This window comes from Schistocerca gregaria, chromosome 2 (genome assembly GCF_023897955.1).
Source record: "Schistocerca gregaria isolate iqSchGreg1 chromosome 2, iqSchGreg1.2, whole genome shotgun sequence".
Taxonomy (NCBI): Eukaryota; Metazoa; Arthropoda; class Insecta; order Orthoptera; family Acrididae; genus Schistocerca; species Schistocerca gregaria.
In genome coordinates, this window is record NC_064921.1 from 898,616,308 (window position 1) to 898,633,703 (window position 17,396).

Sequence of the window (17,396 nt, forward strand, 5' to 3'; positions counted from 1 at the left end):
AAGGCGGAGTGAAAAAAATTTACTCCCCTGGGATTTGGTTCTGCAACCGACTCGTTCCTAGCCAAACGCTTTACCACTTTCTTTAAGGGAATATGAAAACTTGATTTCGAAAAACTTACTCCAAATCAGCAGACAATGTCTTAAAATGAAAATGGAGAAAACTGACAGTTCCTTGTAAGCAGATGGTGGGTAGGGATTACAGGAGTTAAGCACGTGTGAATACCTCCGGCTCGATGACAGAACGGGAAGTGAAGAGGGCAAGCAAACAACACGAAAAGGCTGGCCACAGTGGCCCCAATATCACCAACCAACCGGAAGTCGACAAGAAGCCATAATCATGAAATACCTTCCTGTGTGACAGCAATAGTACTGTAGTTAGGGGAGAAGGGAATGGGAAACAAATACAGTGCAGTAGCAGGCACGGCACCTGCTTAGGTTTGGAAGCCACACGAGGGGATGTTAGAAGTGTCCCTCGAAAGCAGTCTGGCTAACCACACCAGGCACATTCCCGCTGAGTGGGGCATCGTGCAAAACTCCGCCGATGCACATAGCGCAACAGATGCAGCAGTATGGAAGTCGTTTTGTTACTCCAAGTGCATTTTGCAGGAGGGCCCAAACACCGAGCGGCGTTTTGACGCCATCTCCATAAAGGTATGTAACTGTCCATCCCTTGACCCAAACCATACGTTCTTGGCCGCAGGGAAGCATAGACGGTCCAGGCGAATGAAAGCGTACTGTTCGTTCACGAATGGAGGAGCATGGAGGAAATTGGTGACCATTTGCCATCCCGATGTCGGCACTTTGCGAACACCAGTGCTGGTAAGGCGATGGGCGCCATCGCTCACCGACCGCCAGGTGGAGAATAGAGGAGTCCACCAAATCAATTGCGTGTAAACGCTGGTTAGTGGCAAGTTCTCCACAGGCAACGTGTTACCATATCGTTCGTACTGATATCAGGAAGTATGGGTGATGATTCCACCATACCACAGTCCACTCGTTAACAGACAGTTGATTCCAACGTTGCTGCAAGGTAAGTTACGGTAGAAATCTTTTGGATGTAGGGGTGCACTTGCATTGGAGGCCAGAACATATATAGTTACGGTCCACGAAAAAGACAGAAAGGTGTTCAAACAGAGGAGCAACGTGTCCTACTCACATTGACAGGTACCTGGAGACCAGCATGTGAATGTCTGAGAGTTGCCACCTGAGTGAGTTACTTGCGTCGAACAACTGTTCATCCATAGTGTTTAGATATAAAACTACGCCATCCCACCAGACGTTGGTGAGTCCAAGCATCCCGGCCTTCTGTGGAAGGATGAGTGTTCGTACTTGACCTTAAAAATATTACCAGCTGTCAGGAGGTAACCCAACGCAGCCTATAGGCTGCGACCAATCTCTGGCGACAGCTGAAGGACCAGTGCAGTGTGTACCAGCAGATATTGCACACATTAAAATGCATCGACTCTACGTTGCAGTTTGTGTGTGCAGGTGACTTCGGGGAAGGGGGTGGGAGGGTCATATCAGTAGTTGATTACTGTGTTGCAGTGTCTGGTGGATGTAAAGACGATGCCTAGGTCGCAGAAGCTCTTGACACCATCTAGGGACGCCACTTCTTCCTGTGTGAGTACTTGGCTAGTCGTCATCGCCGTGGATTTGTTGACACTCAGAGTACTGCCCGCCACTTTCCCGCAAGTGAAGATCAGGTCAAGTATGCACGTGGTCTCTTCTCATGACTTTGCCAGCAGCAACAGGTCGTCTGTATACGCATGACAGAGGAACTTGTATTGCCACAAGATGAATCCTGAAAAGTACATCACGGAGATTCGATAAGCGACTCCAGGGAGATTGTATAGGAGCATCCACAGCGGACATCCTTGACCTAAGGAGTTGCGGATCGCAACTGGGCCAGTAATACGACCGTTAACCTGGACAAAGGAACAGACGCTGGCGTAGGGTATCAGTGAAGAGTGCCGGAAAGTCCGTACGCTCACTGAAAGAGAGGAGGTAACCATGTCGCACCCAGTCATAAGCGCTGTCAAAATCTCTGGCCATCAGGGGTCTCGTGGAAATTGTATATGGCCGCTTGAACGATCACATGTCGATATTCAACAGTGGCCGTCTGGGCATTGGCAAGTCCACCCGGCATCGTTTGTTCAGTGGGTATTATACTCTGAAGGATGCAATGGTAAAGTGGCGCTAATATGTGTGTAAATATCTTTCAATCGGCAATTAGTAAAGTGATGGGTTGGTAATGGGCAACCCTAGTCCCTTGATTCGTCTTGTGTACAAGGATGATAATGCCTTTAAAAAAATCTGGCAGAACTTGGTGGCCAGCGTCAACAGTTCTTGGAGCATCAGGTCTGCCCTGGCGCCAACAAATCTAGAAAGCACGGTAAAGTTACACATGGAGACCGTCAACAGCAGGCGACTTGTTTGGAACGCCCTTCGCGATTGCATACATGACATCTTAAAAAGCTGCATGCTCTGTCAGGGTTTCCCCCTCAGATCCCGAGATGGTGTGAATGAAATGGGACAAAACCGGCTCCAAATCATAAACTTCACGCTTCTCATACTGGTAAATATGTCGAAAGCGTTCCACAAAGCAAGCAACTATACTTCCAGATTGGTGGCCTGATACCTCCCACGAGCGACGGGCTCCGAGACCACTTGTTACCTGTGGTGCTTCCTGTCAGTCACGATGTGTTGCACTGAAGTAATCACCCTGCCATGCTATATCCTGATGGTGAGTCCTCACGACCACTCCTCGCAATCTGCAACAGGTCAGCGGCACTGTGTGAACCATGGTCCTGTTGCGATCCATCTGAATGGCCGGACGATAGACTGCATATCGAGTTCACGAATCCCAGCGAAGTTTATTGATCACTTTCTTGCGACCAAGAAATTTCAGAGCGAGCGTTTATCTTGAGTGCAAGTCATGAACGCGGGTGACCTTGAATGGATAACAATGCAGGATGTTTCGCTGGAGTTTATGCACCGTTCTAGCCATCATGTCCAACATTCGGACAATTCCCTCTGCACTGCATGTTTGCACACTACCGCTCGACACCTCCTACAAGGCTGTGGCCACATCTTCGACAGACGTCGAATCAACTGCTTTCCTCCTCCTGCCCCATTTCACTTCAAAAGAACTTGCCTTTTCTCCAGACAGCAGCCATCACACCTGTGTCTTTTCTCATACCCTTGAGTAGCCGGAACATCTGCAGGGCTACTGGGGCACGGACATCGTTCTTGTAAAAGAACTTTACCAGCGTCGCGTGTTCCACCATGGAGACAGCCATGCTGGGCAACACAGACGCAGACAGGGAAAAAGCCGTTTGTGTGCTTATTATGAGGCCTACAGCTTCATCTAATGGTCAAATTTGCTATAATTTTTTCCATAATTCCCCCCGTGTCTATAATATGCTGCTCAAATTTGATGTCATTCTGAGCAGTGGTTCTCTTGCTACATCGTTTTGATACTGAAACTTTAATTATGGACACCCTGTATATACAGAAGACTAGCAACAAGGACATTATTAGCATAACTTGAGCACCACTGAGACTCCTTTGGCAGAGCTGTGTTGCTATGATTCTCTGAGTGTGAGACCTCTGCGTATAAAATTATAAATGCCTATCTCGACACGTTCTGCGACTAGAACGACTCAAACTGATTTTAATAAATTCAAAAGCACACAGCAGTTGCAGCAGCGCTGTGCGTTGCTCCAGCGTATAACGTTTCTGAGACCCAAAATAGGCGCGGATATGCTAATTTCTAATTGTCAGAGAAAAATTATAGCCATTTAGAAAGCAGGATCAAACCCGCTCAATCAAAATTTGTCACCGTATGGGAACAATAAATTAACATAAATAAATTTTGAAAACCCACGAATATGACATTAACTGCTGCTTAACAAAACTTCTTTACCGTAATCATAATGCCATTGCACCAGTACAACAAACTAATGAAACAGTTTATAAAAAATTCTCCGTTGTGAATGACTAACATACACTTCATTCTCTATCATTGCTCAAGAGATCTGTTACTTCGGAGTGTAGTATAAAAACTTTGCACACAACATTATTTCACATTCACATCGTTATTCACTCTCATAACTAGGAACAGTCGTAACAATAATTAATAAACAATTAGAAAATTAAGGGAATAGAGTCGCAAATATAAATGGCGATATTTTGACTGCAGCTCAAACACTGTACGTCAGCTAGTAACATGTACCAAATTACATAGAAACTACACTTCTGGCCATTAAAATTGCTACACCAGGAAGATAACGTACTACAGAAGCGAAATTTAACCGACAGGAAGTAGATGCTGTGATATGCAAATGGTTAGCTTTTCAGAGCATTCACACAAGGTTGGCGCCGGTGGCGAAATCTACAACGTGCTGACATGAGGAAAGTTTCCAACCGATTTCTCATACACAAACAACAGTTGACCGGCGTTGCCTGGTGAAACGTTGTTGTGAAGCCTCGTATAATGAGGAGAAATGCGTACCATCACGTTTGCGACTTTGATAAAGGTTGGATTGTAGCTTATTGCGATTACGGTTTATCGTATCGCGAGATTGCTGCTCTTGTTTGTCGAGGTCCAATGACTGTTAGCAGGATATTGAATCGGTGGGTTCAGGAGGGTAATAAGGAACGCCGTGCTCGATCCCAACGGCCTCGTATCACTAGCAGTCTAGATGACAGGCTTCTTATCCGCATGGCTGTAACGGATCGTGCATCCACGTCTCGATCCCTGAGTCAGCAGATGGGAACGTTTGCAAGACAACAACCATGTGCACGAACAGTTCGACGACGTTTGCAGCAGCATGGACTATCAGCTCGGAGACATGGCTACGGATACCCTTGACGCAGCATCACAGACAGGAGCGCCAGCGATGATGTACTCAACGACGAACCGGGGTGCACGAATGGCAAAACGTCATTTTTTCGGATGAATCCAGGTTCTGTTTACAGCATCATGATGGTCGCATCCGTGTTTGGAGACATCGCGGTGAACGGATATTGAGAGCTTGTATTCGTCATCGCCATACTGCGTGATGGTATGGGGTGTCATTGGTTAACGTCTCGGACACTTCTTGTTCGCATTGACGGCACTTTGAACAGTGGATGTGTTCGATACGTGGCTCTATCCTTCAATCGATCCGTGCTAAACCCTACATTTCAACAGGATAATGCACGACCGAATGTTGCAGGTCATGTACGGGCCTTTCTGGATACAGAAAATGTTCGACTGCTGCCCTGGCCAGCACATTCTCCAGATCTCTCACCTACTGAAAACATCTGGTCAATGATGGCCGAGCAACTGGCTCTTCACAATGCGCCAGTTACTACTCTTGATGAACTGTGGTATCGTGTTGGAGCTGCATGGGCAGCTGTACGTGTGCACACCAGCCAAGCTCTGTTTGACTCAATGCTCAGGCGTATCAAGGCCGTTGTTACGGCCAGAGGTGGTTGCTCTGGGTACTGATTTCTCAGGATCTATGCACCCAAATTGCGTGAAAATGCAATCACATGTCAGTTCTAGTATATTTGTCCATTGAATACCCATTTATCATCTACATTTCTTCTTGGCGTAGCAATTTTAATGGCCAGTAGTGTACACATACTCGGGCACGTGACGCCCACTGTTCTGCATGTGACTCGTACTGCACACCTGTTTGCTGCTGCTATTTGCGATCTCAATGCGCACGATGTAAGGCGCTAAGCCTCAGGGTTCCTGTTTGTATATACTACTGGAGACGGAATTTCACCTATCACAAAATTCGATGGCAATAGTTGTTACGCTGAGTGCAAGTAAAGAAAATTGGAACAAGATTTCGCAGAATGCAAAAAAAAGGAAGAGAACACACCTTGATTACACACCAAACACTATCTCCTCCGGCAGTTTGTATCCTTCGGCTGGTGCCCAGGGAACACTTTTATCGGTCCACCGTGGCCGGCGGCGTGTTCATTTGCAAATGGAGTTGCGGAGACCGGCGCCGCCGGTGCGGAAAGCCGGCAGCGGACGCCATAACGTAGGGGGACGCAGCGCGGGATCAGGGGACAGCGTGCGCAATCCAATTCCGCCGCACGCACCGTGCAACGCAGCGCCGCGCCACACCACAGATGGCAGGGAGACCAGCGCAGCGGTGCGAGTCCTCACGGGCGAAAGTCATTGCCTGCTGAAGATATTGTGCGCAGTGTTTTGTTTCGCGAGGTGCAAGTCGCCTTTTTCCGTTTACATTGAAAGTACAGCGCAGAAATGGCTCTTTTCGCTCGTGCTCTTAGCCGTCCCGTAGCGATTCGTCCGACTGGACGAAAGTCCAATATTGTAGAATCAACTGACATACCCGTCCATACGGTGTACTGTCTGGCAATATCGCTCAGACCGTCGCTGTGAACTGGTGACAGCCGCGAAGAGGGTACTAGTATGCAAGTAGTTATTATATGCTACAAGAAGGGATTCCTATCATAAGTAATAGCGAAAGGTGAGACTGTGCAACATGTTATTTTACGGCCACTCTTAGGGGATCGTCAAGCCTGAGCCAGTATCTGGGAGAACGGGCTGTTCTCCAATCTTGAGATGATGGGCCGGTCTTCCTCTAACACTCCTAAATGGGTTGAGACAAGCCGGGTGCTGTGGCCGAGCGGTTCTAGGCGCTTCAGTCCGGAACAACGCTGCTGCTACGGTCGCAGGTTCGAATCCTGCCTCGGGCATCGATGTGTGTGATGTCCTTAGGTTAGTTAGGTTTTAGGTAGTTCTTTTAGTGCTTAGAATCATTTGAACCAAGAAATTTCTCCCTTCACGTGTCGTCAGCACGGCGGCCTTTGTGACCGAGTGGTTCTAGGCGCTTCAGTCCGGCACCACGCTGCTGCTAAGGTCACAGATTGGAATCCAGCCTTGAGCATGGATGTGTGTGTTGCCCTTAGGTTAGTTAAGTTTAAGTAGTCCTAAGTCTAAGGGACTGATGTTAAGTCCCATAGTGGTTAGAGCCATCTGAACCATTTTTTTGGTTGATACAACATCCTAAATGCCTTGGTTATAGGTTAGTCATTTCTTCAATGGCCGGCATTTTCCAACATCTGATGCCAAAATGCCGCACGATACAACTCTGCTAACATGGGCAGGAAATGGCAAATAAAAAAAAGCCTATGTTCTGCTTCGGATTTGGGAAGGATGGGATACCTGAAATTTAAGCACACTGGTGTGCAACACTTAAGGATGAGTTATGTACCACTGCGAAGTAACATAGCCCGATGGAACGCGGACTCCACTAGCCAGAATTGCTACCGTACCGCAAAAACGGCAACGGAAAGAAATACGAAATGAGACGAACTGAAATGACACTTAAATTACCGCGGTTAGGACAGTCACTTAAACATAACAAGTGGCGGTAGGTGGTCCCTAATAGGGTGTGTGATCACGGATATCCGTGCGTGCTCTGGAGCGTACTTCCATGCTGGCCACAAGACTAGTGAGGTATTTTGTGGTGCATATGGACATACTGCAACGTGTCCTACCAACGTATCGTACACGTCTTCGATAGGATTTAAGTCCAGATTTAGCAGTCCAGCCTGTTCGCCGAATATCCTCTCGTTTCGAGAGCACCTTCACCTGCACTGTTTGATTCCGTCGCACATCGTCATAACAATACAGTCAACGCCGGACGCATCGCTGAAGAGACGCACATGGGGAAGGAGTACAGTGTACATGATGGCAGTCTGTTAAGGAATATTTTAGGGAATTAGTTTACAAAGTTTATTTCTAAGGCCCAGTGAAATCTTCATAAATTTTCTCCCAGAGTAACTTACGCTGTGCCTACGTGACACAAGTTGCCTGTCTTTCAAAATTGAGGCAGTTCCGTCCAGTTAAAGCTGCAGACAAGAGACGCCCTGAGACCTTTGCTGGAACTGCTAGCAAATTCACGCCATTAATTTTAGCCAATAGCGGGCGTGGGGTGCAAGTTACATGTGTGGATGCTGGGGTGTTCTACGCTGCGGAATACAGTTGCCTCTCTCTCTTGTAATCCACACCTCAAGCAGAACAGACGTCTTTTTGGAATGCAGAGCCTCTGGCTCTGCTTTTCACTACCGGCCACCAACATAAATTAACATGAACCGCTTCCCCTTCCGTTGCCCACTTCAGTTAATTGTACGATCTCCTAGACTGGCCTAAAGCTGGTAACTTCCGGCCCTAGGTGCTCCCCTTGTATACCGTACATTGAAATATATCCTCTTTATTGTACCTAATCTCCAGTTCTGTCATTTTGAGGCAGCCATGGAACCACACTCCCAAATCCTGACCGCTCGACCTCCTGCAAACTGTCGTCATGAGGCATGTGTAACAACCTCGTCCCAGTTACCTGCCCGTATACATTAACATTGGTGACCAGAAAAGGGACCGTATACTCTAACATTGGTGTCACGAGTATCATACATTAATATTGGTGACCAGAAGAGGGATCGTGTACATTAACAACAGTGTCATAACGTTGACCGGTGAGTATTTAAAGATTTAAACATGATTAACGTCATGCAACTTCGTCTCCCCCACACCATAATACTGGGAACACTGAAAGGATCATTTTCGACTGCGTTCATCGGTAGATTACGTTCATGAGTGGATTACGTGTGCTCACTATTCTCCAAATGATGTTACATCCTGGATCAGTGTTTAGACTGACTATGGTCTCATCCGATAAGATCATGCTATCCCAATGCTCTTTGATCCAGTCCCTAGGCACAATCGCAAGCGCTGCCGACGGTGTTCAGATGTCAACGGATGACAACGTCCAGTTCTCGGGAAAAGAGGCCGCCTCTATCCAGTCGCCGTGCCACTATGGAGCGTGGTCCACCTAGCAGTCGTCTTCAGGTGAGTCAGCTGTTACACGAATTCGCCGGAACTCCATTAGCGGTGCGAGCGGTGGCTCCTTTATACCTCGCGTAAAGCCACAGCACGTGCGAGAAAAATCGTCCTAATTGCCGTGTAGTGCAACGGAACATACAGCGCAAGTGCTGGTGCAGATGGATGAATTTCAATGGATTCTTTTAACAACACATCCTACTAACGAGACGCAGGGACAACCATTTGTGTTTCTTCATCCAACATTTTATATCCCTCTACAAGACGATGTTGTGCTTTGCTACAGCAGATATCTGAGGTTGAAAAGAGCATGTGTGACGGTGGTGCTCAACGCGTCGGGCCTGAATGGTAATTGTTGTTTGACCATCGTGAGCTTTTTCGCAATGCTAGAGGATTTTGTACGCCTCCTCAATCCCAAGTCATCCTTCACTGAGCCAAGGAGCGCTCTAATAACACATTTGATCTCGTATCTTTTTAAAAATCGTCCTCTTTTCGGAGATATACTTCCAGTAACAGAACCATAGCAAGCATCTGTTGTCGTGTCGGACCGTGGCTGACAACCTGGTTCGGAAATATCCCCTTGCACGTGAAGAAACACTGTAAGCAACACCGAACTATTGGACTATACTCGGCACTCTTCGTCCATATTCCACCTTCACAATGATTCCTCCCCCTTTGATATCACAAAAATGTTGTCTCCGGGAGATGTTGTAATGAAGGATACCGTCAGATTGCATCGAAGTTGTTCTCTGATTGACACACACTTGATTCTCCCCTTCCTTCGCCTGCCTTATGTAGCGGAGCCAGTTACATTTGGCTCTATTGTCACGCTCACTTCGCGCCACGTGACCCTGAGCTTTATGAGCGCGATTGGGTGACGTCTGTCAACATACTCCCGCACTTTCAGTAATTTCCATACTGTTGGTAACGTATTACGTTACTTTATCTAGATCAGCCTTAAATTTTGCATCGCCGTAAAAGTTCGTGTAGCGTGTTTAAAGATCATGAAATCGGGGAGTGGGTCCTTGGAGGGTGGAGGAGGCAACTTTTGAATCCTTTGGTGTGGAGGTCGGGCTGCGATGTGTATTTCGGAATTTGGTAGCCAGTTATAAATGTTCAAGGTATTTGGAAATGCGTTCCAGTGCAGGTGTGTGGGAAACGACTAGGAGAAGCTATAACCCTACCACTACTGTTGTATTTTAGTATGCTTTTACCTAAATAACAGAAAACCGAGTCTCTACGTTGCCACGTATAACTCTCTTACTAAATTTAGTTTAGTTTCCAAATGAAGTACACTATGGGAGGATAGGCCCGTTAATAGGAAAAGCTAATCAATAGAAGTACCCTTTTTTATAGGATAGGACCGTGTGCTGGGTCTAATGGATAAGTAAATCAGACTATTCAGTTCTTTTCCTAAGACCTCACCCAGCGGTTAGAAATAAACGCTGTGTGAATATTGTTATACTGAAGCTAGGACAACTCAGTTCCAACTTCATTCCGTGTTTTAAAATATGTACTAACGGTCGCCAGCCTATCAACGCAATGAAACAGTTTAAGTTGCTTCTTCAAATAAATATTACTCCATGTAAACAATGTTGGTGCAGACACTGGAATTATTTGACCACTGCACCTTCATACATTATGTTTTTAAAAGAGAAAAAGATCAGCAGATAATTTCAAGTAAGCTAAAATGAATTTGGCCAAGGGGGCCTTTAGAAAAGCACTTTCCATAAGCAACAAACTTAAATACTGAAATACTTAGATACTAAAAGACACACTTTTTATACTGAACATTTCACTTCAAAGAAACCTCTTTCTTACTGTAATTTACTTTCAAAAGCTATTACTCTTTGAAGTAACTCTTTATAATCGCGCTGAATTTTACGTAAGCAAACTTTTTCTATAACACTTTGCAATAGTTAAGAAAACTTTTAAAACAAGAATAGTTTGGTTTTATTTCTCTGTAATGTACTGAAGCATGTACGTGTTATAACTCAAACGAAAATTTTCATTACGCCTTACACTGAAATAAGTAAGGCAACTTAAGCTATGGCTCAAGACAAAATATTTATGAACTCTTTAACTTTATGATGCAAAATTACATTTAAATTCACTCTATTCGGTTTACACTCTTCCACTACTGAGACGTAATTTCATTATTACAGGATTTAGTCCCTCACACATACATCTCATTATTTACACAAAAACAATTTGAATGGTGTTTGCCGGTCGCGGTGGTCTCGCGGTTCTAGGCGCTCAGTCCGGAACCGCGCGACTGCTACGGTCGCAGGTTCGAATCCTGCCTCGGGCATGGATTTGTGTGGTGTCCTTAGGTTAATTAGGTTTAAGTAGTTGTAAGTTCTAGGGGACTGATGACCATAGATGTTAAGTCCCATAGTGCTCAGAGCCATTTGAACCATTTTGAACCAATAGTGTCTCTTTATATTAACTTGGCGCTTCATAAGTCTGTAAAACAGGGTACTCGGATTAATCCAACACCAGGAAGTAACCCTATATGGGTGTATGATTAGGATGAAACAACATGGTTAACCAGTTTCTTTAAAGTTGAAAAATGATTGTTCGCTAATAAAACACAGTCTACATTGATAGCTCACGCTGTACAAAAGTAAAATACAAAAAAAAAATCCTATGTGGTGGCTCTACGTTTGAGTGTGGCGAACAGTTATGGCGGCTACACTATCCATAGTACGGCCTGCAAGTACCTTGCTGTATGGGCTTAATTTCTCTTCTTGGCGTCGTTAAATTTTACCTATGGTAGCCCAAAACCCGCAGATATGCTGTTAGCCGTTTGCAGTCTTCATCCGAGGCATTTATATGCAAATTTTCAGGCAAAGCTTGTCCTACTCCACAAGGGTGTTGCCTCACACACTGCTGCCAATAGACTGTGTGACTTACTTCCCGCCGGCCTGGGTGGCCGAGCGGTTCTAGGCGCCACTTTCTGGAACCGCGCGACCACTACGGTCGCAGGTTCGAATCCTGCCTTTGGCATGGATGTGTGTGATGTCCTCAGGTTAGTTAGGATTAAGTAGTTCTAAGTTCTGGGGGACTGAGGAATTCAGCAGTTAAGTCCCATAGTGCTCAGAGCCATTTGAACTTACTTCCCGCGCTTGCTCTCGGCAGCGCGCCATTTCGCTCTTGCCACCTTTTCCACTCCACAGAGCCACTTCCATTTCAAGCAAAAGCGCACTGGTTTTTACATAACACCTATTTCCTATTTCTTCCGTTGTTCATGCGCGTGACCATCCCTTCCAATTGTCAAATTTAAATCCAGATGACCAATTTATATACACAAATATTTTCAATTACAAAATGTAAATAGAAAGTTATTTAACGTAATAAATAATTTCCATAGTATTTTACACACATTACTCACATATAAGGCAAAGAACTTCAAGTATGACACACTTTGCTTTACATATACACAACATTTGAAAGCAAAAAATTATATAAAATTTAGATGAACCACAAACAAATATTGTTATAAAGTATCTGTTTTGAAAGCGAAATCATTAGCCAGAGACACTAAAAACTAAACTGAGACTGCGCTGTGACGTTTGCGGTGCTGGTCGTGCCTCGAGTGGATGGCTATGACAGGCTTTTAAAAATAGTTGAATGTCTACATCGTACTAATTAGGGATATTGAAGGGGTTACTTCTCCAACACTGTCTTGCTGATCAAAGTTTGACAATATCTGTGTAATATTGCAGAGAATTAATTCATATCTGCCAACAAATGTCTCTGGGTTAGTGCAGGGAGCAACAAGTCACATGGTTCGTCTCGAACACCGCCCTGCAGTTAACAGCGCGTGGACTCTGGCGGGTACGCCAGTGGAACTTTGCCCGAGACTACGAACGACAAGGGGAGCGTTTCACCTGGTGTGCACGTATGATAACAGATGCCAAAACGTTCTAGTGATCATCGCAAACGATCCATTTGCGAGGTTAACGCGAAAGAAGGATTGGAAACTGTTACTGATTGGTAGCACACACACAATGGTTAATGATTTCCAGGTGCTGTGAAATCATACTTTATTAAAAACAACACATAGAGGGCAAGGTTCGACACAATGTTGATTCTGAAAGACAAAAACTAAAAGATCCTGCTGACTTGGTAGGAGTCGGCCATAACGTAGACTGTGATGGTAGCTTCTAGCCACAGGCACACAGTCAAAGTTCCATAGAAGACTATAAGTCCCGGGTCAGCTTTTAGATAACTGGCGAGTGCACGGTCTCCGGTAGAAGACGCTTGCTCTAATGAGACGTGGCCAACTGCTGACCGCAGGTGTTATGCCAGTACAAGTGCCAGGCAAATGGATGGATATACGACGGCTAGTTTCTTTCACCTGCAGCGTGCGACCTAGCTTGCCGAAATGTAAACCACAGCGAAAATCAAGAATATTTTATTTGCAGCGTTTAGCTACACCTTCCAATACTTCTCCACTGTAGTCGCCGCACCGAATTACAGATTTATCTTAGCGTGCTTTCCGTCAATTCCCTACTTTGGTCTCCAGCTCGCTGTCTTTGCAAAAGTGCTTTCCTTATAGCCCAGTTAGGGAAGAGATGATAACCACAGCGAGCCAAGTCCAGGCTGCATGGTGGGTGATCAAGCACTTGCCATCGAAAACGCTGCAGGAGCGTCGTTGTTGCACCTGCAGTGTGCAACCGAGCACCGCCAAGAAGAAAGAAACACATGGAAGTCACGTTATGTGGGTTGCATGAAACTAGGCGTAACTCCTTAGGAGCCACTTTACACTCAGAGGGAGACCCATTGTTTTAAGTAGCTTTACGCGCTCACTTTGTGCACAGAACCGAGAAGCAAGATGCGATGTGACAGACTGCCACACTAGATACGTGATGGTTCAAGGCATGCTGCAGCGGGGTGGTAGGTCTGCAAATGTTCAATGCCGGCCGCTGTGGCCGTGTCGTTCTCGGCGCTTCAGCCTGAAGCCGCGTGACCGCTACGGTCGCAGCTTCGAGTCCTACCTCGGGCATGGATGTGTGTGATGTCCTTAGGTTAGTTAGGTTTAAGTAGTTCTAAGTTCTAGGGGACTGACGACCACAGATGTTAAGTCCCATAGTGCTCAGAACCATTTGAACCAAATGTTCAATGCTGAGTTTTTATTTTTTATTTTGTCGGTCTCAGTTGCATGAGTATACAACTCTTGCTGCAGTGGTTACCGTTTTCGTGTTGAAACGTCCACTCTTTTTACTAACCGTAACTAGTCATACAACATGATGCTAAAAGGCACGAATATCTTCTCTACAGAATGTCCATCTGCGGGCATTAAGTACTTTCATTGACAAGTTAGCTGTGAGTCTGCTGTTCATCTAAATAACACAACCTAACTCATTGTGGCTTTAATTTCCGACCGATCCGAAGTTTAAAAAAGCCCTTGTAATAGAATATGAAATATTGCCCTCGTTACTACAAGGTGTATGAAATGCTAACTTTTCTCAGCATTCCTCAACGTTGTGTTTTACTTTTATTTGTGACTTATCTTGACTAAGGGACTGGAAACTAGCACAGGTCACACCAATATTCAAGAAAAGAAATAGGAGTAACCCATTGAGTTACAGACCCGTATCACTGACCTGACCTCGGTTTGCAGTAGGATTTTGGAGCATATACTGTACTCCAACATTATCAATCACCTTGAAGAAAATAACTTATTGATTCATAATCAACACGGATTCAGAAAATATCATTCCTGTCCAACACAACTAGCTCTTTATTCCCATAAGTGCTGTCGACAAGGGATTTCAGATCGATTCCATATTCCTGCATTTCCGGAAGGCTTTTGATACCGTTCCTCACAAGCGACTATTCATCAAATTGCGTGTATAGGGAGTATCGTCTCAGTTGTGTGACTGGATTCGTGATTTCCTCTCATAGAGGTCCCAGTTTGTAGTGATAGACGGTAAATCATCGAGCAGAACAGAAGTGATTTCTGACGTTCCCCACACGCCATTCGAGAGTCGAATGGTAGAGAAGTAGTATGACAATGGTTCGATGAACCCTCTGCCAGGCACTTAGGTGTGAATTGCAGAGTAACCATGTAGATGTACATGCAGATGTAGAAAATATTACTTCCGCAGGTTACTGCTACCATTTACTGGACCCTCGTCTCGTCCTGTTGAACGAAGTGAGTAATCTGCCATCCTCACATTTGTGCGAAACACTTCTCTCTGCAAGGGGTTACGAATTATTTCAAACGTCCGTGAAACATATCGCAAATCTTGTCTAGACAGTAGAGTTGGAGGCTCCACTTACTGTTATCAAATGGAAGCCTTCTTGGCAAAAATTACTGTCTTCGAGCAGAAAAAATAGATTACTCTATACTCTGCTATCAGGCTGTCAAATATACAACAACATTTTACTTCTTCAACCATAATCGTAAACAATACACTTGTATTCAATCGGCCAAGTTCAGAGTCTACAATAATATCAAAGATGACCCACTCAATCGTGCATGTGTTACATTGTGATAGAGGTTCTGACGATGCCACTAAACAAATCTGGACAACGAAAGGTAAGTAAACGTTTCAGTGTTTTGCCGACATGTGTTTTGTCTTGTAACAATGCGACTGTGCACTGATTAATGAAAATGTTGTGTACACCTCTCTAATATAGGCTTTGGCCCCCTTTGGAAAAGTTCACTGTGTGACATGGGTCTGACACATCACTGGTAGGTTTATGGAGATATGTGACACCAGGTGTCTATGTATAGGTGACATGATTCCCATTAAGTACGAGATGTCGGTTTGTGGGCGCGGAGTTGGCGCTCGATAACGAACCAGACGTGTCTCATCGGATTAAAATCAGGAAATTTTCTTGGGCACGACATCAATGTCACCAGCATGCTCTACCAACCCCTATAGCAAGATTCTGGCCTAGTGACATGGGCAGTTATCTTGCTAGAAGATGTCATCATTGTAGACTTTAAGAATGAAGTTTTGCTGATGGTCCACAATAATTTTCACGTTAAAAGGTATTCCTCATAGGTTCGTTGCTGATAGCGTGACGGGTAGGGCTCGAGAATGGACAGTGCTTTCAGCTTTTCACACTTACGTCTTCATCACACAAACGATATGCAGATTACTTGAAGCCTTACATTGCCATAGCACAGCAAATTGCTTACTACAGTAACTGAAAGTGCTCTGTGATTTCAAAACTGTTAAATATAAATGAGAGCAAGTTTGTCATGTGAATTAATGAAATTTCCTACCACATATATATTCTTCGGAATAGGAGCATCTTCTTTACAACGGAAACCCATCACAGAAAAATCACAATGCAGCTACGCAGATAAAATCGGTCGTATTTCTTAATTAAGGATCCCCCTATCCAATTTATCGTAGTACTGTAGAAAATGAGGAAAAAATCGATTCTTTTTCATAATGGAATTATTTTCCCTAAATTGGCTCACAAGTAAAGTGAAAACTTTCTCGAAATGGATTTTTCTAAAGTTTCTGATTGAATTCTCAGGTAAGAGAAAACTGTCTCTCCAAAAAAATATAACACATTAAATTCCGTAATAAAATACACATTGATGTGTTAAAAGGAGCAATTAATTATTGTCTCAGTGAAGCTCATTTGGGACACACTGCTCTGCTACTGTGTGGTGGATACGTCTAATTAAACAGAAGACTGCAATGGAACCACGATTGGCTTTCCAAACTCTGTGCGGCTCGAAAACGCAAGTTAAAACCAGATCACAGATCCAAAGAAATAAACACACAGAGAAAAGAACACAAGTTGCGGAATTTACCTCGAAAATTGTGTGCTACTCAGAGCAAAAGCAGCACTCTCTCGATTCAGCGGTAACTTCGCCTGACTGCGATCAGGCGCCTCCCTCTCTATATGTGACCTCTCAGCCACACGTCCTCGCAACGACAGTGGGACCGATTTTCGTTCCTCTCTACTCCCAGCAAACTACCTACAGGACTTTCGCTACAGTGCCGTCCAAGAAGCCCTTTCTACGAGCTAAAATGTAGGGGAAGCCTGCCAAACTTCTCCACTATCTCTTACACTGTCTATCCAGAAGTTGGTACGCTGTATATACTGTGTTGCCACTCAGGGGTCCAGTTCAGGTACTTACCCTACAGCACCTATGCCGATAACCGTCCCGATTAGCTGACATCATCTAGCTTGTCATATTCTAGAATTTTCCCTAATTGAGCACGGCAGAATGTCGATGTCGCGTATTTGCAACCGCCGACAGGAACTGCAGATTCGTCTCACCAGAAATGTTCAGCGTACCTGTAGTCGCCCTGCTATATTCCAAGTTCGGGACACCTCACGGACTGTAGAGACCGTCCACATCGTGGCTGCAACATTTCTGCAGACCGGCAGCTCAGCAGGGAAGAGCATGAGCTGCCCTGTATTGATAGCGCTGCGACCACCGAAGTACGCCACTGTACCTTCACGGCCTGGCTCTGGAAAGTGAAATTCACGTCCACTAGACATCACTTGCAATGTATTTCCCTCCGGCATGGTAAGAACATTG